Here is a 21,940-nt window from a genome sequence, read left to right on the forward strand (position 1 = left end):
CATTTAATGAGTTTTGGTTAAAGCGCCCCCACCGCCATTTTTCAGTGTGCCATTTTTCAGCAGTTCCCAAATTTGTACCTATGTATGGGATTGTCCCGTTGTAAGTGCAGGACTTTTCACTTGTCTGTATTGACCCTCAGGAGATTTCTTTTGGTCCAACCCTCCAATTCATTTATGTCTCTCTGAATCCCAACCCTACCCTTCAGCATATCTACTACCCCACCCCTCACCCCCACAGTTTGGTCACATTTGCATATTTGCTGAGAGTGTACTCCATCCCATCTTCCAGGCCACTGATGAAGATTGAACAAATCCAGCCCCAGGACTGACCCCTGGCGCACTGCATTTAATACCAGCTGCCAACTAGATGTTGAACTATTGATTACTACTCTTTGAGCCTGATAATCCAGCCAGTTTTCTATCCACCTTACAGTGCATTCATCCAGTCCATACTTCCTTATCTTGTTTGCATTACCACTTTCACTGTTTCTCTAATCAGAAGCAGTTTCTAGAGTTAAGGCAGCTCCTGGCAGGTTTGGGAAATGTTCATAGGTTCATTATTGCATAGCTATATTCTGTTATTACTGTGTTGCCGCTTTTGTTCAAGGGGACAGAGGCAAGATAAGCACAAAGGATGGTGAGAGGGGAAGATTGTTGGTGTTGACTTCATCATTCTTGTGATATTTCTAATAGTGGAATTCAACTGAACATCACATTTCCTACGTCTGTTACCTGCTTATACTGATGTGAAAAGTTCAATTGCTAAGCAGGTAAAGGCCAGGATGCCTGTTCATGATTCATAAGCTGATCCTTGGCTAGTTTGTGGATTCTGTTTTTCCTAGCCTTTACTTTGGCAGTGGTCTTCATCAGCTATTGCCACCATGTGAGGATACAATCTGGAAATTACTCAGAGGTATTTTGGGAAGTTCTCATGGTCTGAATGTGATACTGCAGAAAGTGCCATTCAGGCAATTCTTTGCATGCTGATTGCTCAGGTGGAACATGGAAACAGATTTTTCTGATGATTCAAAGTTGCCATAACCTGTAGTAGTCTTCTAATTTTACTTTGCTGATCCATATGAGTGGGAAGAGGTAGGCTTGAGGAAGGCTATGAAAAGAAGAATAGGAGGAAAATATTGTGTATGTGTGTCTGCATGCAGGAAGTGAGGGCACTGACAACCAAAGAGTAGAAGTTATTTCATTTTTAGAGCATTTTACTGTTAAAATAATTTTGATAGTCCATTAGGATTTTTAATTGTCTTTCTTTCTTCCATTTAATATTGAAATATGAATATAACACATTAAGTATTTCTTGTTAGCTTGGTAATAATTGTATCCTCCTACATTAATAAGTACCAGATCTTTGGGAGTTTCTTAGTTCTAAAGGAGATTATAGTCTCTTAAAATGTTGCAATGATGCTGTTTTAGGTGTTTGGATTACAAAGAGTAAGCATGGAGTAATATACTAAAATATGAATATTCTCTTGTTTATTAATTTACACCTGACACATCAGAGGGTAATTATACTTTAAAAAACATATTGCATTGAACTATGCCTTTGCTAGTGGCATGGATTCCTGACCCTGCAAGTAAAAGGAAATTTGTGCCTAATTTGCTTTGGCATCTTGGAAGCTTAAGCCATTAACCTTAATTGAATATTTTGTGATGCCAATTTACATGGTATAAAAATAGTTGGGTATATCTGACTCCTTGATAAAGCATCTGTGTTGGTGAATGAATGCCCTTTTCAGATAGGACATGTTTGGGTAGATCTTAAGCTGCACAATCATTGTGATTACCTAGCTAGTTTGCATTGTCCTTCAAGAAGACTAGCAAATTTCACTGACCTCTGTGATTATGTTATAATTAGGAAAATATTAAAATGCTTAGCCTCTGAGAAAAATGTTTCCAGCTCCTCGTTGCCAATTAAAATGATCTCACTGTGTAGGTATTGTGAATGCTGTGTTCCTGAGAATCGTGTAACAGTCTTCCAGGTAGTCTGCATTGTGATTACTTTTCCTAGAAGTATAATAGAAAACATTGAAATATAATTTTCATCTCCTACGATCGTCTTTAACAATGCAAAAGATTGTCCGTTGGAAAGCTTTTTTATCCTTATCTCAAAAGAGAAGACGCTTTTTAAATTTCACATCTCTATTCTCAGATAACCAATCTTTTCTTTTTTGGTTTTTTTTTTCCTCTTCTATTTGTGCTACCTATTATGATTGACTGTGCCCCCCAAAATGGCCTACCTGTTACACATCTCTCCAATGCTATCATACAATAAAAAGCCAAACTTGTTTTGGCATCTGTGTGGAAACCAAGAGAGTTTAACACTATTATAACTGGCAAATCATTTGGATGCCTTATTTGATCACATCAGTCATTGATTTCATAGCAAACACAGATTTCTGGTGGTAATATCAAGTACATCACACACATACCCCATGCGCACACCCCCACACACAGTGCTGGTGAAGCGGGAGGGGCCACAAGAGAGTAGGTACGGGGGGTGGGGGGGGAAGCGGGCACCAAAATACAAGTTTAGCCAGGGCACCATTTTTTCTAAGTCTGACCAGCAGGTCAGTTTCAGATATTTGAATCTTTGAAATCTGAGACATCTTAGAAATCTCTGGACATTTCAGAGTCTCTGCAGCTGAGAATGTTTGTCTCTGTTTGCTGTACATTGTTGTGGGTTTTGTGGTCTTCATTAATCCAGAGCAGTATAATGTTTTTGGCAGTTCATATGTGGAGATGCAGATTCTTATGTAACTGGGACCTGATCTTTACTTTGAAGACTATGAAAGGAGACAGGGAGCCAAATGATAAATAATTGTGATAATAGTAGCAGATAGAAAAGTACTTCTCTTGTTCTTGAAGTTATTTTTGTGTTTTGTTTCAGGTGTGTCTGTCTGTCTATCATTTCTATTACCACATATGCAAGTTTGTCTCAAATTGTTTTGTGCCATATACTAATGGGACCATAACATGGCTGTGACTCCTTTATCTTTTGGTTGCAGAGGACTGGTTGAGACCTGATATTTAACTTACAATTTTCCTTGAGGTTGCTCCAAGTGGTGCAGTCACATCTTGTCCAAGAGAGCAGTTATGGCTTGGCCAGTCATATTCTGACCATACCTCCTTTTTCTCAGCTAAACCAAGTGGTTATGCCCACAGCTATTTGAGACCAGGAGCATATATCGAGCTCACATTTCACAGTAAAGCCAGGTCTTTGGAAGGTGAATAATGTGACCTGAAATTTTTAAGGACAGATGGCTTTAAATGCTAAACTACCTTGTCTGTGGATACTTATTTCTGCCCTTTCCCAGGCAAGTGAATATCAAGTTTTTAGGATATACTGGGTGCATCTACATGTGCAAATGCTGCAGGATGGGTTTTCTTAAGAGTAAATTACTTTAGAGTAAACCTACCCTGGGTAGGCATCTACATGTGAGGGGGTTCGGGAGCAGATTTGCTACTTCTGCCAGCAGTCTGCTCCCACCCCCTCCAGCCCTGTACCAGCCCCCTGCAGCAGCCAGGATAAGCTCTAGGCTCCCTCCTAGGTGGTAGTTCAGGTGCTGGCAGGGAGCACAGGGCCATGAGACTGCTATCTTCTGGTGGGGGCTTGGAGATTGCTCCCTGCCCCCTGCTCAGCTGGGGGCTCAGTGCTAGTTGTCCTATCAGTGGATCAGGACAGGGGACCGGGCAGGAGCTACCCCTCCCCTGCAGCTCTTTCCAAGCTCCATGCCTCAATTACCCAACTGAGGCATGGGGTTGGGAAAAAGCTGTGGGGCTGGGACCTGCCCTGACCAGGACAGCTCCTGGCCAGCGCTAGGCGGTGGAGTGAAATTTGCATGTGTAGCCTGGAGCTGGCTGGGAACTGGTTGAAATGGAAATGAAACCGTCTCCCAGCCCCTGCTCCATGATTGTGATCATGGAGCTGGGGCTGGAAACAATCTCCTAGCTCCTGCTCTGTGATCATGGAGCAAAGCTGGTAGCTCCCTGCTGCTGAGGTAGGGGGACATTGTTCCCACTCAGGCTCCAGTGGCAAAGCCTGCTCCAGCAGCAGTAGCTCCTGGAGCAGGGAGCAATCTCCCACCCCCAGCTACCCAGCTGACCAGGAGCAAACTTGCTTTTGGTCAGCTGTCTAGACATTGTACTGTATAGTAATTACTTGGCAGTTAATTTGCTGCTTGCATTTTCAGGTAGCAAATTAACTGCTGAGAAGAGCAAATTACTGCACAGTAAGGATCAGCATATGTAGACAGTGATACTTACTATGCAGTAATTAGCTCCACTGTACAGTAAAGAGACTCATGTAGATGCACCCACAGTGTGATACAGCTGCAGTGTGATGCCAGCATAAGTCTTTCTCTCCTTGCATCTGATTTTGTTCACCTTTCTTTTCCATGTTTTCTTAAACCATACTCTCCCTTTCATTTATTTGTCATGTCATCCACTATGTCCTATTTCAGTTCCATACAGTATGTGCAAACAACAATATAATTCCCTTTCCCTAAAAGCCAAAAGGGCTTTTAGCAGTGCCAGTTTCCTGCTTTAGAAGAGTCTGAGAAATATTTCCACTGTTCACACAGATTATCAGAAGGAATTTACAGCCAAGAAATTTGTGTGGTGACGTTAACAGGAAGAAAACAAGACAAAATTAAGGTTTTGTTCTGCCTAGTATTTTCTGTGGTCACGGGAAATCACTAATTAATATTATACAGTTTAAAAATGTCTCCTATTCAGGACTTGGTTAATTCTGTTTTATGTTCTGGTCAGATATAAACACATCCACTTTTGTGGGAAGTACATAAACCACTGTATTGGTCTCAGGAGATGGTATATGGAAACTAAGCAGTGTTTTTGTGTTGAAATGAGAGCAGAAGTAGGCCATATGGGACACAGCTAGAAATATCACTGGAGGTGCTTCTGGCACAGGAAATGTACATGTGCTAGAATTAGGTCATGCCCCTTATCCAATTTCTAGCACAAAATTATCTGACCCTGGCAGTTAGCATGGTACACCTAAGGGGAAACGATCTGGCTTTGCATCTGGCATTGGTTTTATATCTTAAGATGCATGACTTAGTAGTCTATGGAAGAATTGCTTTAGGCAAATCTTTGTGGTGTGCATTGCCCTTCCCAAAGCAATCTGCATTTCTTGGCAGATTTATGCTAATTGTCAAGGAAAACAGCGAATCGGCATTATATTGCAAGCTTTAAGTGGCTAGTTTTACATTGGATATTCCAAGCAGGGCTAGCATTATAATGATTTGGAATTGGGAAGGCATTTTGCCAAGGTCAGATTGGCAGGATCCTCATAGATATTTTTGCCATCTTCTGTACTACGGGCCGTGATTGGGTTGCAGGGATTATCTGGGCATTTTTGTGTCTATTCAGTTTCCTGCCTTTAAGGTCCTTTAGATATTGATGGCGCCTTAGTTTCTCATGTTCTTTGTCTGTTGCATACAGCAATTTAGTCACTGGAGCACTTACATGTGTTAGTCTAATTAAAATCTTTGGATTTAATAATGGGTGTGTGTGAATGAAATTTAAAGGTGTATAATATACTTATGTCAGAGTAGATGGTCTCTTTTGGCATGCAATTCTACACAACTATGAAAAATAGCTAAGTCTACTATTAAATTAAAAGGTAGGGCTGACTTAGTGTCTGAGGTGGATGTTAGTGAAGTCCAAGTCTACAGGCAGTTATTAGCAGGGATCCTGGTTTATTTGTTTTTAAGATATCCCCAATTTTTGGTTAAAAAACAGTAACCCTGAATCCACAATTTATATATATATATATATCTCCACCATCCATATATAGAGGTGTTTCATTTTAATCATGGAAAAATGTGGATTTGGGGTTACGTTTTTTTAACCAAAAAATTAGGGATTTTTTTAAATTAGAGAAAACCTGGATCCCTGGTTATCAGTAACCAGAGTTCCAAAGAATAATCCAAGGGTACTGTTGCTGGATGACTGTGAAAGGTAAGCATATGGCACATGTTTCAACCAGTTTGATATTGTGTATTCTCAGCCACTATGCAGTGTCATTGGACACTTGATTAAGGTTTGGAAGTTAGATATGCTTTGGAATTATGGTTGATAAACGTTAGTGTAGTGGGAAAATCAAGAATGTTATGCTTACCATGGGAAAAATTTTTGTCCTTAGTTCTTCAGCTATTGCTCTCACCCAGGACCAGATTTCAATTCTCTTAACTGTACAACAATTTATATGCATTAATTCTATTTATTCCCCAGTTAATCCTGTGTTTTGCTATAAAACTACATGATCGTCCTATGTAATGAAAAGTACTTGGGCTCAGAGTGTATGATGAAAGGAAAAAAAACATTGCCTTTTACTCATAAAACTTTGCCATAGCAGCTTCTGTGCAGGGTATAAGTGCTTTTTCATAACTGATGAGCAAAGTAATGCTAAAATAACTTAAGAGTCCCTTTTGTGTCAGTCAGCTTGTAAAGGGAGTGTGGCAGTGTTTGAAGTAGTGCAGTATGTTCTGTGAGTTTGCTGCACTGCAGCAAGCTTGTATAATATTAGCACTGTCTTGATGCTACATTTGGAACTTAACCGTTTTTGGAGAGGTGGAAGACATCCAGTATTTTCCTTTTGTTGTTGTTGTTTAATTGTATCAGGTACTAAATTCTAGGTGCATCATCATTGCTTGCAAGTGCATTGTTTCCTGTTGTTCCATTTCTATTGAGGTACTTATGAAATATTAAGGAAATGTTTTCTGACCCCAGGGAGGTCCCAATGTTTAACTCAGTTGCTTTTCAATTTCTTGATTATAGACCACTATCATCAGAGAAGTGCTAGTGAGATGCTGATTTGGATTTTGCAAAAAATCAGCAGTTTAATATTGGTCATGCAAGGTAGTACCAAGGCTGGGCCAAATTTGGGCTAAATTTATGCACAGCACCAAATACAGTATTTTGATGAGGCTAATATTTGTACACATCTCTCTCTGTCATATTCTCTAATCTTCAATGATAAGCAGAAAACTCATGCAAGATGTTCTCCTATTATTGCCGGGCCTGCTGCTTTCTTATATTCTTTCTTCTTCTTATACTTGGATATCACAGACAGATCCTTGAACTGTAGCAGAACTATAAAGCTGTTTTTAAAGAGCAGGAGTTTACTGTTGTCTCCAAAACTCTTTTGGCTTCACAGTTGTGCCTGTCAAGGCCTTAGTCTGTAGAACTTTTCAGTCTTATACTATTCCCTTCTGTTTACTCTAAATGAGAAACAATCTAATTTAGATGGTGACTTTTCCCTAATTTATTTTATATATCAATTTTACCCTCATTTTTGGAAGGAAACCATTTTTTCCACAATTTAGGAATAAAAATTACTTTCATTTGTGTGTTTGGGCAGAATAACTATCTGGTTTTATCAGATAAAGAAAGAATGCATCTAAAATAAAATGGACATTCGCTAGTTTTATTTTACTTACTCCCATGTATATCTTGTGAACCTGAATTAGAGCATATCTTTTAAATATAAAAGTACTATATATACCATGTATTTTTAATTCCTATTAGAATGTATGTTGCTAGGCTACTGGTGCACACTTCGGATATGTTCCTGCCCTTGAAAACTGCTCCAGTACTGTATTTTCTGGAGCGCTTTAATTTTTCTAGTGTCAGGATTATTGATATACATTTTAAATGTCATTCCAAAATCAGTCTGAGGGAATTTGTACAACACAACTTTCTGGTAAAATTTTCTAGTAGGAAAAGGATAAAATAAAAAGGGAGGAAAAAACCAAACAAGTACTCTAGTACTTTGTATATATTATTATATTAATTCTCTTTCTGCCCTGGTTTTTTAGGTTCTCTCTACTTAGAAACTCCAGTTATCCTGCAACTAGTGTTTCATATGAGCCTAAAGAGCCCTTTCAGCAGAAGTCAGTGGCTGCAAACCTGTCTGAACAGTTTCTGTTAAAAAAGGAGAAAGAGTGAAAAACACAAACAAAAAGTAAAAGCAGAAAACATCCCATCCTGGCAGGTAAATTAGGTTTCCAATAGTAAGCAAGGCTAGAAATCGGTGGTTGGACCAAAAACTGCTAATGAATTGTCATTTGGATGCAGTGGAAAGACAGGTGTATTTTAAAACTGTTTTTTCCCTCTCCTAAATCCCCTCTGCTCCCCCATTTGCTGCATCTCCCAACCCCACAATTACTGTACCTTCATTTTCCCTAAGTAAATTCCTATTAAGTAGAATTTGGAAACTTAAACCAGTTCTCAGTGTAGGTCTGCTATATCTGGTTGAATGTGACTCTACAAGTAAGCCCTTATTCTAATCCAGCCCTGCGTCATGTCATAAATGGTTGGTTTGAATTCCTCAGAGCATTATCAAAATATGGCAGGCAGGAGTCCAAGGATAATTCTGTGATCCTCCTTTCAAACCCCTTTCCACTATTTTGTTATGGCTTCTTACCCCAGAAATTCTTTTTACATGGTTATTTGTGGTGAGGTGGTAGGTGGCTTTATCTACTTAAACTAGGAGGAAGGTGTGATTAATGGCCAAGCATTTGTCTCAATAGTCTCTTGGTTGTTTTTATTAAGCAGGCCATGTCATTGCTTTAGTGTCTGACTTTTTGTGAACGTTTATTGAGAGTGCAGCTATAGTAGGACAAAAGGTACATTTTTACTTCTAGTTAAGTTATGGTTATGAATACAACGTAAAATCCTAGCAAAGGCAAGGCAGTTTGTAATTGTCACAAGTGTTAACAAGTGTGGACAGCCTTGGGTTAAAATCTACCTGCTCACACACTTTAAAACCAACAATTGCCTTGCTTTCATTAAAAGTGTACCTCCTATTCATAGCCATGTGCTAGCAGTCCCTCAGAAAAGAAGTGAATATTTTTTTGAAATGCTACCAGGCTCAGAAACAGGACTTGGAAACCTCTGGTATGTACTCATACACCATGCTAACACCTCTGAAACTCCTGTTGCATCTAGAGCTACCACTTCTGTTTAACCGAAGAGGAAGTACCATAGGTGCTATAATTGCTGCTATCTTTGTGAAGAAAGCCTCAAAAATTTGAAGTGAGTGCAGTAGAGGAGAGGTTGGTAACCTACAGCCCTACAGCAACCACTTGTTCCTGCACCATTTGTTCCTTGATCTTTCCTGAAGACTCCACAAGTCCATTTTAGTGTCCTCATTTCTTTCACCCTTGTCATTGAAAACTGTTGTTTCTTCATTGCCTAGTGTTGTTCTATACAATAGCCCTAACCTTATCACTGTAAGACTAGTTGGCATTTTCTTATCACAAACCAGTCCACTCTTTTCTCCCCATTTTATCTATGCCATATTTAGTCTGCTCCTAATTTCCTTAGCTCTCCATTTTCTCGCACAATACACTTGAACTAGTGTATAGATGGTATGTGCAGATCATCCAATGTCACACAGTTTTCCCTTGCAGTCACTGTAAAATGCACATGATACATGCTCAGCTACTCTTCAAACACTCGCTTGACTTTTCAAAAAAAGTACTGGGGACAAGGAACCAGAACTGCTTCAAGATACAGCTCAATAGGTTTATGGAAGAATAGTGATATTCTTGAAGCAATAATCAGTGCCTGTGATATAAATAGATTTAAGATTTTTATATATCCCTGAAAGGGTTAAAAGGAAGTTCAGTGTCCATGTGGGAAGCTTCAGCTAATCCTCTACTTTTGAGTTTCTCCTTATCACCTGTATGGGTCAGAGAGAATTTTTTTTCCTACATGCTTTATTTGCCTTCTCTATTTCTTGCTTTGAATGTTGGTCACAAACAGAGGTAAGAATTTGTCTGGGGTGAGCTGTTGCTCTGGCTAGGGATTTTGTTCACATGCTCAAGGTCAAACATATTATAAGATGTATGGTCATAAATATTGTTTTAAGCTCAACTTAATAAAACAGTGGGCTTCTGCATATACGTCTCTACGCATTTAAGTTTGACTAAATTTAATGCACATTAAGCTAACGCGCATTAGGCAATTTTTGGCAGGTCTCTGCATGTGCAGGGACTTGGCACTAAAGTTAGTGCACTTGGCATTAAAATTAGTACCAAATCCCTGCAGCTGTGCCATGTGTCCCTAGTGGCTGGACAGAACCAGCACTAAAATTAGTGCCAGGTCATGTCTACACATGTGTTAATGCACTTTAACTAATCGTGCCTAAATTTGATATCTGCATTTGCAGGTATCAGATTTAGGTGTGATTAGTGTTTTTTGCCATTCTTAATGGGCAGGCGCGTGCCCATAATGTGCATTAAATTAGGCTAATGTGCATTAATACATCTCATGTAGATGAGCCCTTTGTAGCATGGGATATGGATCACTTTCACAAGTCATTTGGGTATGTATTAATCTAACAAATGTCGTGCTGCTGCAGTAGCAGGACATTGGAAATACCTTCCCTCTTTTTCTTCACTTGTATCATGCTGTAGAGGTTTTTATTCATAAGCTATGAGTTTAATGTAATATAGGGTTGGAGTAAACAATCTGATGGACCATTTCAGACAAATCATTGCTTGCAAACACAGGGGACTAGACCTGATGATCAGGAAGTCCCTTGCAGTCCCATATTTATGTGTTCCCAGGTTTTCAGAAGATTTCATGACCTTATTATCACTACTAACTTCTTTCTTCCCTTTCCTCCTGCTCCATATTATAAGAGCCCATTGCATTTTGTTACAAACTAGGTTTGAGCTCTACCTTTTTTATTGTTTAGTTCTTAACAATGTGTAAATCCAATCCTGACTGGGAATTTTGACTGCTACCACAATAACAAGATAGATACTAGCAAAATGCTTGTACTCAAGAGACAAGCAGAACAGTCCTTTACAATTTCAGTTAACTGGCAGAGACTTTAATTAATAATCACAACAAGCCATGTTTAAAGACAAAATGTACCAAATATTAGAGTTTAAAGAGGCAAGAAAATCTAGATTCCAAACTAATAATGTCCATCATGTTACTTGAATGATATCAAGAAAGAAAAAGAATCTCTTTTCTCTCAATCGTAACTCCACGACATGTTTCATAGTAAATTAAAAGAGATGTAACTTATTCAGAAAATGGTCTCAGAGATAGTGTTTGCTTTCTAATGAAAATACCCACTTCATGTGGTAATGCATCTTCATTTGTGGGTTGATACCTCTGACTTTTCTATTACTTTATTAACAGATTATTTCTTTATGCAATTTTCATCTAAAGAGACTCGGTGCTAATTTCCTTCCTGTAGCAGTACTGTTTAATTAGGCAATCACCCCTATGTCTACATGCTAGTAGGGAAAAAAGTGACAGAATTACACAATGGGTTCATTTAAAATAGTCCAAAATATAAACCTGAACTAACAAATTAAACTGGAGGTAAATAAAATATAGTTGAGGCCTATAGAGAGAGGACTTCTGGGATGAGACAGTATCCACCTCATGTGGAGAGGTAAGTCCCTGTTCTCAGCCAGGATGGCTGATCTACTGGACAGGGTTTTAAACTGACTTTGCTGGGGGACAGCAAAGTGGAGCATGCCTGGGGGACTGGCACACAGGAAAGCTCCCATGTGAAGGATGCTTAGAGAACTGTGTTTGAAAATGTTAATGGAATGGTTCTCCCACAGCGTCTCAGGAAATTGATGGTGTTAGTTGGGGGCCTCAGCTGCCTGTACTCCAATGCCAGGAGCATGGGGAACAAGCAGGAGGAACTAGACATTCTGCTCTCTAGTGGGCAATATGGCCTGGTAGGGATCGATCACAGAGACCTGGTGGGACTCCTTGCATGATTGGAGCATAGCTGTAAAGGGCTACACCCTGCACAATAGGAACCGAGCAAGGAGAAAAGGTGGGAGGGAGCACTATACCTCTCTGGAGGCTGACATTGGCTCCAAAGATAAGTAGCTTGAAACCCTCTGGGTCAAGCTTCAGGGAGAGGGCAAGGTGAGAGAGATGTAGCTGTGGGTGTTTACTAAGCCACAAACCAAGTGGAGGAGCTTGATCTGGAGTTATTTCAAGAACTGAGAGAGGCCACGCGTGCAAGGGACTTGGTTGTCATGGGCAACTTTAATTACCCGGACATAGGTTGGGAGGAATACTCAGCTAGGTCGGATCAGTCATGTAGCTTCTTAACTGTAATCGAGGAGCTCTTTCTGACACAGGAAGTGCAAGGGCCAGCCAGAGGTACTCCTCTCTTAGACTTGGTTTTGGCTGAAGGAGATGATCTGGTGTGTGGCTTGAATATTGAGGGTAGCCTGGGCAACAATGACGATGAAATTATCAGGTTCACCGTCCTCCGCAAGGTTGACAAATCAACTAGCAGGATTGCAGTCTTGGACTTCAAAAATGCTGACTTCAACAGGCTCAGGACATTAGTAGGGGAGATGTAGAATAAATGATGATGATGATGAAGCAAGTGTCATGCAATAGGTAGAATGGTCAATGTCAATACAACCCTGGGTGTCTGAAGGAGGGCCAAAATTTGTAGATGATGTGGTCAGCCGTTTGAGCTTGAGCACCACAGCTGCAGCCAGCATCATCGGGTGGCTCCCAACATCATTGGGACATGCTTGCCTTAAATTGTCTAACTCCCATTCTGAGAGGGTTAAGAGCAGCCGAGGCCCTACAGGGCAGCTGCCCTCCTGAGAAGTGGAAGCTGGTGTTGGGGATGAAGTTCTTTAGCTGCAGTTCTTGTGCCGCATATTTCATGCTTCACTAATGGGAGGTACATGCTATAGGTGACATGCCATCTGCAGATTCAAGGAGCTTATTGGTTTGAGTGGAAAATGGGTTCTGAGACTTCAGGTGGTAGTTGGTTTTCTGGCTTGCAGCTACTAGTCTGGAGTGCAAAGAATGGTCTGGATCTTGGACTTTGAGGCCTAGGGCCAAGGTAGTAACTTGTCTCCAGATACGAGGGGGGAATCCTTGAGAGGACTGGTAAGCATTCAACTGGGGTTGGCATAAAACATCCACTAATGGTTCCCATGGCACTGTTAAGGCTGGTATCCACTAACTTAGTGTAAGTGCTCCAGAATAGTAGATATATGTATTAATAGGTGCGCATGCATAAAACATCATTTTAAAAGTGAAGTTATATAAATAACACTGGCTTTTCCCAGAACAGATAGCTTGTGATGTCTAATCAGCCCATTCCCCAGAAAATACAAACCCTTCTTCTGAAGAGGTAGGCTTTGAGTCCTAACTCTCAGAATAAAAAAAATAAAGCTCTTTTGGGGGAATGTAGGCAGTAAAGCCCTATTGTGAAGAACATTTAACTGGCATCTTTCTTTCTCCCTTCATATGTACAGGAGATTCTAGGGACTTCAGTGGGAGTTCCTGATGTTCAGAACCGTGTACCTCCAGCCTAGGGATTCTCAGTTTGAACAACAAAATGTGGAGATGCTCAAATGAATGAAAACTTCGAAACTGTCTTAACCATTCTGAGCCTCTGCTTGTCCATCTGCAAAATGTGGGTGGTAATGATTGCACAGCCTTTTAAAATGATTAAAGATTTGTAGGTAATAAGTGATTTATTACCCACATCACCCAAAAAACCATATCTGCCTAAAGATTTGTGGGTAATAAGTGATTTAAGGAGCTAAATATTGTCATTTGTATTTGCATTTATTATTTGTATATAGGTCTAGAATTGCCAGCTTCCTTCCCTCCTTCTAAAATCATGATCTTAAAAATGATGGGGTTTGCAGTTTATTATTTGTCTTCTCTCTTTTCAGCCATTATTGGTCATATGTTCAAGCTTTTCACCACAACCATTAGGACTATATATTTATTAGAACTGAAGGAAAAGACTAAATATTGCAAGACTTTTAAGCATTTCTATTGAACTCCTGACTTGATTACTTGGCTTTTAGTTCTAGGGATCACAGCCATTAAAGGTAGTGCAGGGATCAGACACTTGACTGTTATGATTTTTGAATTTTTTTTTCAGCTGCAGAAATGTAAGCAAGAATAATAACCATTTTTCTTTGAAAAAATAACTGTAAAATTGATAACATGTTATCTCCTTTCCTCAGATCCTGATTATTTTGAGATCTGAATATTTCTTTAAGGTGAAGGAAATACATTGTTATTTTGTTTTGCTTGTTACCTCAGTACTCTTCTGACAGTTTTGTGAACCTTGACACTTTCTACAAGATGTTTCAGTGATTGGCTTAATTAATATACTGCTGTACATAACTGAATGATCAGTGCCAATTAACTGCTGACAAGGACCATTGACCTAATGTGCAGATAGCCATTCAGACTCCAATCCTGTAATAAACTCCTTGTGAACATAAGGGATTCATCCTGTTTTATTTTATATGCCTAAATAGTGTGGATGTAACTGGTTTTTAGGACTTGCTCATGGTTTGGGATTCTGTTTCCCTCTGTCGCAGAATAGAACCACCCTGCACTCATACCTCAAAGTGGGTGAGGACTTCACTATCTTTTACCCAATTGCATAGTGGTTAAGGCACTTACCCAGTGAACAAGAGTTTTAGATCCTGTTCTCCTTGAACGTGTTTAGATTTGCATCTCCTGCTTCTCAGCAATAAGATCTAACCACCAGACCAGCTTTGTCTGCCCCATCTCTAACCTTTGTCCTGAAGCTGGCCCGCTGCACTCTAACACGTTTTATGAATGGATAAAAACAGTTAAACGGCACTGAAAAGTTTATGTCCCATTGGAAGCAGGGACCTATGCTAAGAGGTAGTGTCTTCTCACTTCCAAGGTAACAGCCATCTCCATGAGCCATCAGCTCTTTGGTTGATGATCTTTTCCCTGATCTCACCTATCTCCCTCTCTTGGCTGCTCATTGGGCTAGCTTCAAGAGTGGGTAGGGTAAAGCCTGGCTCAGGCTCCAGAACACTTTACTGGGAAGTGCAAGATTTAGTGCAAGCAAAGAGGACACTAGAACCTGGGTCTCCTGTTCTCTAGGTAGTTGCCCTAACTGTCAGGCTATTGGGCCAAAGGGGGAAAAAAATCTTCTGCTGCTTCTACTATCTACCACCTGCTAGTCAGGAATATAAAGTGAAACACGAGAGGCCAAGAATCTTGTCAGCTCAGAGCACACTCTCTATTTTCCTTAGATTAAGAGTAAATCCAGTGCAATAGAATGAGAAGATGATTACCTCTCCCAGAGAGTTTCAAAGGGTTTATAATAGCAATACCTCACTTCCCTTCCCACAGAACATGAGTGAGACCAGGCTGAGAATGGAACCTTTCTATAGGATCATAGGAAAGTAGGGCTGGAAGGGAGTTTATGATGTCATCTAGTCCAGCCCTCTGGTCCAGGCAGAATCAATCTGATTACATTATTCAGCCAAGTGTCTGTCCCTCCTGCTCTTGAAATCTTCCAGGGATAAAGATTCCACAGTTTCTCTTTCCATTCATTCCAATGCATAATCACCCTCATAGTCAGCGAGTTCTTCCTGATCTCCAACCTCAGTTTCCACTCCTACAACTTCAGGGCATTGCTCCTAGTTCTGCCCCTAACTGCCAGAGAGAGAAAAGGACATCTTCATCCCCCCTTCAGGTATTTGAAGATTGTTATCAAACCCTGCCTCAGTTTGCTCTTCTTCAGACTAAATAGTTCTTTCAGCCATTCCTCATAAGCAGTAATCCTGGTTTTTCTCGGATTAAAAAAAATCCCCAATTTTCAGATTTAAAAAAGTAACCCCAAATCCATATTTTCCATGAGTAAAATGATACACCACTAATATATATGGATTTGGGGTTACTTCTTCCAATCCAAAAATTGGGGATATTTTTTTTATCAGAGAAAACCAGGAACCCTCCTCATAAGTTTTGCTTCTTAGCTCCATAATCATTTTTGTCATTCTGTGCTGAAATCCTTCCAATCTATCTAAACTCTTCTTGAAATGTGGGTCCCAAAATTGGACTAAGTACTCTAGGCAAGGCCTCACCAGTTCTGAAACACTTTCCTTTATTTGCAAGTGGCACTCCTGTTAATATGACCTAGTATGCTGTTGGGTGGGTTTTTTTCCCCCAACAATAACAAACTGTTGGCTTATATTCAGCTTGTCCCTTGTAACCTCCAGGTACTTCTCTGAAGTACTTCAGCCTAGACAGTCGTTCCCCAGTCTGTATTTATTGATACAATTATTCCATTCCAAGGCCTGGACTTTGAGCTATTTTTCACATTATAATTATCACATTTCAAAATCTTATTCATGCTAACAATGTAAAGGTTCATAGTTCAGCTGTTTTACTTGGGACTGGGTAGTGTGCTATATTTTTACCTTGGAGATGTACAGGGAGTGTACTTTGTTTGGGAGTGAAGCAGAAATGGAGTTATTGTATTCAGTTATTTCTTGTAAATTAAAATATATGTATTTCCTAATGTAACAAATTAAGCTGTGAATGTGCATGATGTGAACAACACATATTAAGTAACAAATACATATTAAAAATATATACACATTTTCCTTAATAAAACTGGCAAGGAGATAAGACCTGAGATGCATCCTTTTGTGAGTCTCCTTATCTCTTAATTTAGCACATCTGGGATGAAAACACAAAATCCTATTTTCTTGGAGGAAAGCATATAGAATGTGATGCTATAACTTGAGAATGAGAGAGTTGATACTAATTTTAGAAGTTTAAACAGGAAATACTTTTTAAATATGTGTGCAGGCATAGCTGTGCTAGTATTTTTTTCGTAAGTTTGTCTATGATCCTCCTTTTTAGGAACAGATAGAATAAATGACATTAAGCAATATGGTTTATATAATTAAAGATTTAAGTGAGCAAAGCTGCTTAATCTGTCTCCTTAATGCATATTTGAAGTTGAAACCCAGATTCAGTTTGTTAGAGTTCCCTTTGCTACTTTCCCTGGGTAGTCTGTAAAAGTCCTGTTCTTGCAGTCTTTTCACACTGAATAATAGTGTATAGTCCTTTCTAAATTAAACAAGGACATTACCCCTGGAATAAAATACTTCTCAGAGTGATAGAACCGAGCCAGCATCTTACTAGATTTACCTGTTAATTTTATATTTGAAGTTTCATTTTCCGTACCAGAAGTTTGTAATCTGCTTTGATTGTGCCTAAAAATGTAAATCCTAATGATGTTTCTTTTTCTTCCTCAGCATTGGTTTCATAGAACAAATTTGGTATCATATGATAGGTTTAATCAAGAACTGCTAGCACCAAGGTACTATCAGCAGCTAATATCAAAATACTTATTGTAACACTTTACAGCATACAAAGCACAGAAGCACAGAAACTTCAAAGCAGAGTCAGAAACAGAGTCACTAGCTACTGGTGTTGTTTCTGTCCCTTATGTACAGTTTCAGAAAGTGAAACAAGGCTGAAGATACTGGAAAATGATTTCTGGTAATTTTTTTGCAAAACACTGTTAGTTTATTTGTGTGTCACAGATAAAATTAATTACTGTATTGCAGATAATAGTCCTTAAAGGTCATCCTTTGATTTGTATTTCACTTTGGTATCTTTTATATGCTTTGAAGATAATAGTGTGATTTTGTTTGTACAATGTGGAGTGTGCTGCTTTCCCCAGGGAAGCATATAGAGGAAACAAATAATAGTAACAGGATGGTGCAGCATAGTTGCTTGGCAACATTTGTCTCTGCTAGATAAAATAGTGCCTGATAACAGCCCATTTACTCTGAAAATGTGAAGCCATGGATCTGAAGACCCTAAAACCGATACATCTGTACGTGTAAAAGCAGAAGGCTTTGACTGAAGGTTTTATTAAATCATTCCAAATGGTTTCCTCCTTTCATGCAGACTGCAGATGCTGCACCCCTCCCCCCGCCCTCTCCGCTTTGTATTTTTCTCCCCTAAATAATGGAGAACATCTGTTTAAAACTGGGCTGGACCTGTAGAAAGATGCATTCATTTACCCAAGTGTTTTTCGAATACTGTGTGCATCTACACATGCAGTTAATGTGCCATGAAAAACTCTGGTGTAGTTTGCTCCAGAGTCAGCTGCTCCTGGGTGCAGTGTCTGCTTATGCACGTGGTACTGCAGCACTGTGAGCCAGGGCAGAGCAGCTCCAGGCTGGCAGATATCCCAGGGGGTCAGCCTTTGGCTCCAGGTGGCTGGCTGGGATACGAAGATGCTACAGTGTGGGGCTAGGTGGCAGGCAGCATCTGCACTTTAGCACCCTCATGCCCCAGCCAGCTCCTGTTACAATCATGTGATCACGTATAATAACTGTGATGGAATTAGTTAATTTACTGTGCCATAATACTTCCACACATGTAGACTGTGATGCTTTGCTGTAGAACTAATTAGTCAACTCCACAGTAAAGCACATGTGTAGATGCACCCGCTGTGTGTAAATGTAATTAGCATAAATGAAGCAACTTGGGAGGATTGTGCTAGATATTAGTATCAGTTAACACATCCCTTTTTTTTTGGACAAGTGTTATGAGTTTTGTAATGGTAACAGAGCATATGGTTTTGCTTCTCTATCTTGGACTGCATGATAAATGCAGCACACCTACAAAGTAGATATGGAAAGAAAGGTGTGCATGTTGTGTTTTTGTCTTGATGCTTTTTTTTAAATGTAACAGTGGACTAGAGTTTGCTCATTGGATGAACTTTAGGTAAAGCTGCCATTTTGAAGTATGGGGACATTGATATATGAGACACTGCAGGCACAGCAGATCCCAGAGCTGCTTTAATTGAAGTGCCCCTCCTTCACCCCTGGGGCATGTGTAAAAACACCCAGGTTTGCAACATTTACTCCTGCAGGTTCAAGTTGAACCAACTCAGTAGTGAACAAAAATTGATACCATCTGCTAGTGGTCTGATGACTTAATGTTAAATATATTTGATTTCAGTCAGTCCTGTTCTCAGTGGGAAAGTATCTATATCTAGTCATTTTGCCATGGGAGCTAGGGACAGAAATTATACATAAATAGGTATAAGTGATCGGAAACTGGTTTAGATCTGTAACACAACAGAAATTCAGTGCACATAAACTACTTTCAAAATGGCCAAAACTAGTTCAAGATAAACCCAGATGGCTGTAGTATTAGACTTGACTGATTTAGGTTAAGGTGGTTGCAGTGCCATACCAAGGGTGGGGAGAGGGGCAAGTGGGGCAACTGCCCTGGGTGCCAAAGCTAAGGGGCGCAAACAAGCACTGCCCAGCTGGGGTGGGACGCAGGATGAAGCTGCGAGCAGCTCATTTGGGGGGCTGTGGGGTCAAGGGAAGGGTGGCTCCCAGCACTGCATGCAGTCCTGGGCAAGCAGGGGGAAGCATGTGCCCTGCGGATCTGTATGCAGGGTGAAGGCAGGCCGCTGCTGTGGACTTTGCCCAGGCACCAAATTTCACTGCTATGACACTGGGCAGCTTATTGAACTTCTGTCCCAAATCCATTCCAGATTCAAGATAACTCAATGGCCCCCAGCATCCTAGAATACTTTGTACCTCCCCTACAACGCCTCACCTGGTGGGCTAGACTTGGCCCAAGTTTTCTGCTTCAGCTGAGCAGGGAGGCATGATCTAGCACTCTTCAGCTTCTGGCCTGGGTCACTGCAAGCATGTAGCTGCATTTCTGGAATCAAAGTGAATGTCTGTTCACTTGCTTATTGGTTCTATCTATGGAGCTTAGACTAACCTGTGAAGACTGAATAGATTTAGCTTCAGGCTTTCTGACTGCCTGTACTTAGCCTAATTGAGAAACTCAGATGTGGAGGTCCAGAAGATAAATAGTGAATGGACTGTAGAGACTGAGATTCAGTTGGGGTTGAGAGACTCAGAGGGGTACTGGCAGAAATCATTAGACTCCCTCCCCACCTCCCATACACATCTCTCCTCCCACCTCTGGGGAACAGAGATAACTTCCTTAGTATTCTGACCCTATATTCCAAGAAGAGTACTGGAAACAGAATTGTCCTATAGAAGTTGTACAAAAAACACGTTTTGTTTCTCTCTCTTCCCTTTTGGCTTGTGTGTGTGGTACTTGTGTGACATGCATCAGTTACCGTGAGTGGCATCTAAAAACTGTGTAGAGACCAGGGCAATCATACTATCAAAGATAAGTAAAAATTATACATGACAGAGATGCTAAGATTTATTTGAAATTGTTTAAAGGAACTATGGGTTATGGTTATTCCTAGGGTTAGCTGCATTCAGAAAAAAAGTATATTAAGTTGATTTAAAGAAAATACATCTCTGTGATTAACCCTTTTGATAACTTTCAGTGTCACTCTATGATGCATGATTGTCAGTGGAGATGGTTCACATAAGTCAGTCATGCTGATTCTCAAGTACATTGTAGCTGCTGATGACATTAAAATGCTCTCAATCAGTAAATACTATGTTATTTTAGAACCCGGTAAAGGGAAATAGTTCAAGAAATGCAAGCATACAAAATAATCCCAAAGGAAATGTGTCTCAGTGATGTGCCTTACTTGCATTATTAGATACATTTCACAATAAAACTCTTTTTTTCTGAAATCACCTTGGTGATTGGCAGTATTTCTGCCATACAATACAGCCAAATCCTGACCAGCTGAGGCAAAACTCCTGTGTGGGTCTTTGAAAGGATAGGGTTTAGACTATTTACAATTGTCCTGTCAATGAAAATGTAATATATTATGAGAAGGGAACATTTTCCATAGAAAACATCAGACACATTTGGAACAAAATCTGGCACTTTTTTGTTCTAATTCTGACAGTTGTTTTGCTTTTAAGGAGAATTGGCATGTTTTAACAATGGCTGTTCTATTTATATGTGGATTGTATGGCTGTAAAAATATATTAAAGGCCTTATTCTCATTGTTGCTGAGAACCTGCAGTACATGCTGGCATAGATTTTGGAACTCCCTGTGGCACCTATTCCAGTGGCTGCTAACCACAAAAGGCATGTCGATGAAGCTGCTGTAGCTGGGTTAAGAGGAAGGATTCCTTTCCCCACCTCTCATAACATGCATCTGCAAAAAATACGTAACCCCTCAGAGGGTTCATAAGAGCTAGTGTGAGTGGGTTACAGAATTTTCAGAGACATTAAAGACCATTTTAAAAGGCCAAGTTGTCTACTTCTGGCTGTTTTGTATATGCAGAGGATTACCCAGTACAATTCTGCCAGCCTACCTTAACTATTCCATGGCTGATACCTTTAGCAGAGAAATCATTCTGGGAAGATGAGGAAAGTTTTAATGGAGTACCATTTCTTAATGATTGGTACCTTAGTGATTGGCAGAGTACCATTTCTTGGTGACTGGCACCTTGGTGAGTGGTAGAGTACCAGTTCTTCTTTTCCTCCCTGCTAACTGACTTTGGGTCATGCCGTAAGGTAAATGTACCAAATCACTGGAATCTCAAAAGAAGTTTCTTTTAATTCAATTGATTAATAACAACAACAACAACAACAACAATAATAATAAACCTTGAAAAACTAACTGTTCTATTCAATGCTGAAACCTTAGAAAAGATAAGAGTTAGGAATTGTTTTTCACAGTGAAGACTTGTTTATGCTATTTTATACAATGTTCTAAATGAGTTGGATCTTGACTAATAAATCATATTGTATTTGACATAAGTATTGCATGGATAATCTGGGATACTTCTATAACCATTTTCTGGTCACATGGTATTCCCAATAGAATGAAAGGCAGGGAATGCTCCCCCCGCCAGCTAACTACCAGTTAGATAAGAGTTGGGCACTAACTTACCTTTCAAAATCTGTGTCTTAGTAAAATGGTAAATTCTGTAGCTGTGAACAAAGAATAGAATCTTTGGAAGCATCTAAACCCCATTATCAGAAGCCTCCATCACACTGATTTTCAGTGTATTTGAGCCACTTTTGGAAAAATAACCCAACAACTATGGGATCTACTTTCAGTCTACTGAGTGTCCCAGACTTCTTCTGTGATATTTATCATGAGACCCCCACTGATAGCAGAGGTGTTGCTTCTTCTTGAGCTGGGGCAATAGAA

At 39.9% G+C, this 21,940-nt stretch overlaps 1 protein-coding gene across 1 annotated transcript in view; it reads left to right on the forward strand.

Moving 5' to 3' along the window:
- The window catches only part of FGF14 (fibroblast growth factor 14), a 697,644-nt gene that overhangs the window by 135,039 nt on the left and 540,665 nt on the right, over positions 1-21,940 (forward strand). The gene's annotated exons all lie outside the window — the stretch shown is intronic.

The sequence above is a fragment of the Crocodylus siamensis genome, chromosome 1, assembly GCF_052110815.1.
Source record: "Crocodylus siamensis isolate JL-2025a chromosome 1, ASM5211081v1, whole genome shotgun sequence".
In the NCBI taxonomy this organism is placed as follows: Eukaryota; Metazoa; Chordata; order Crocodylia; family Crocodylidae; genus Crocodylus; species Crocodylus siamensis.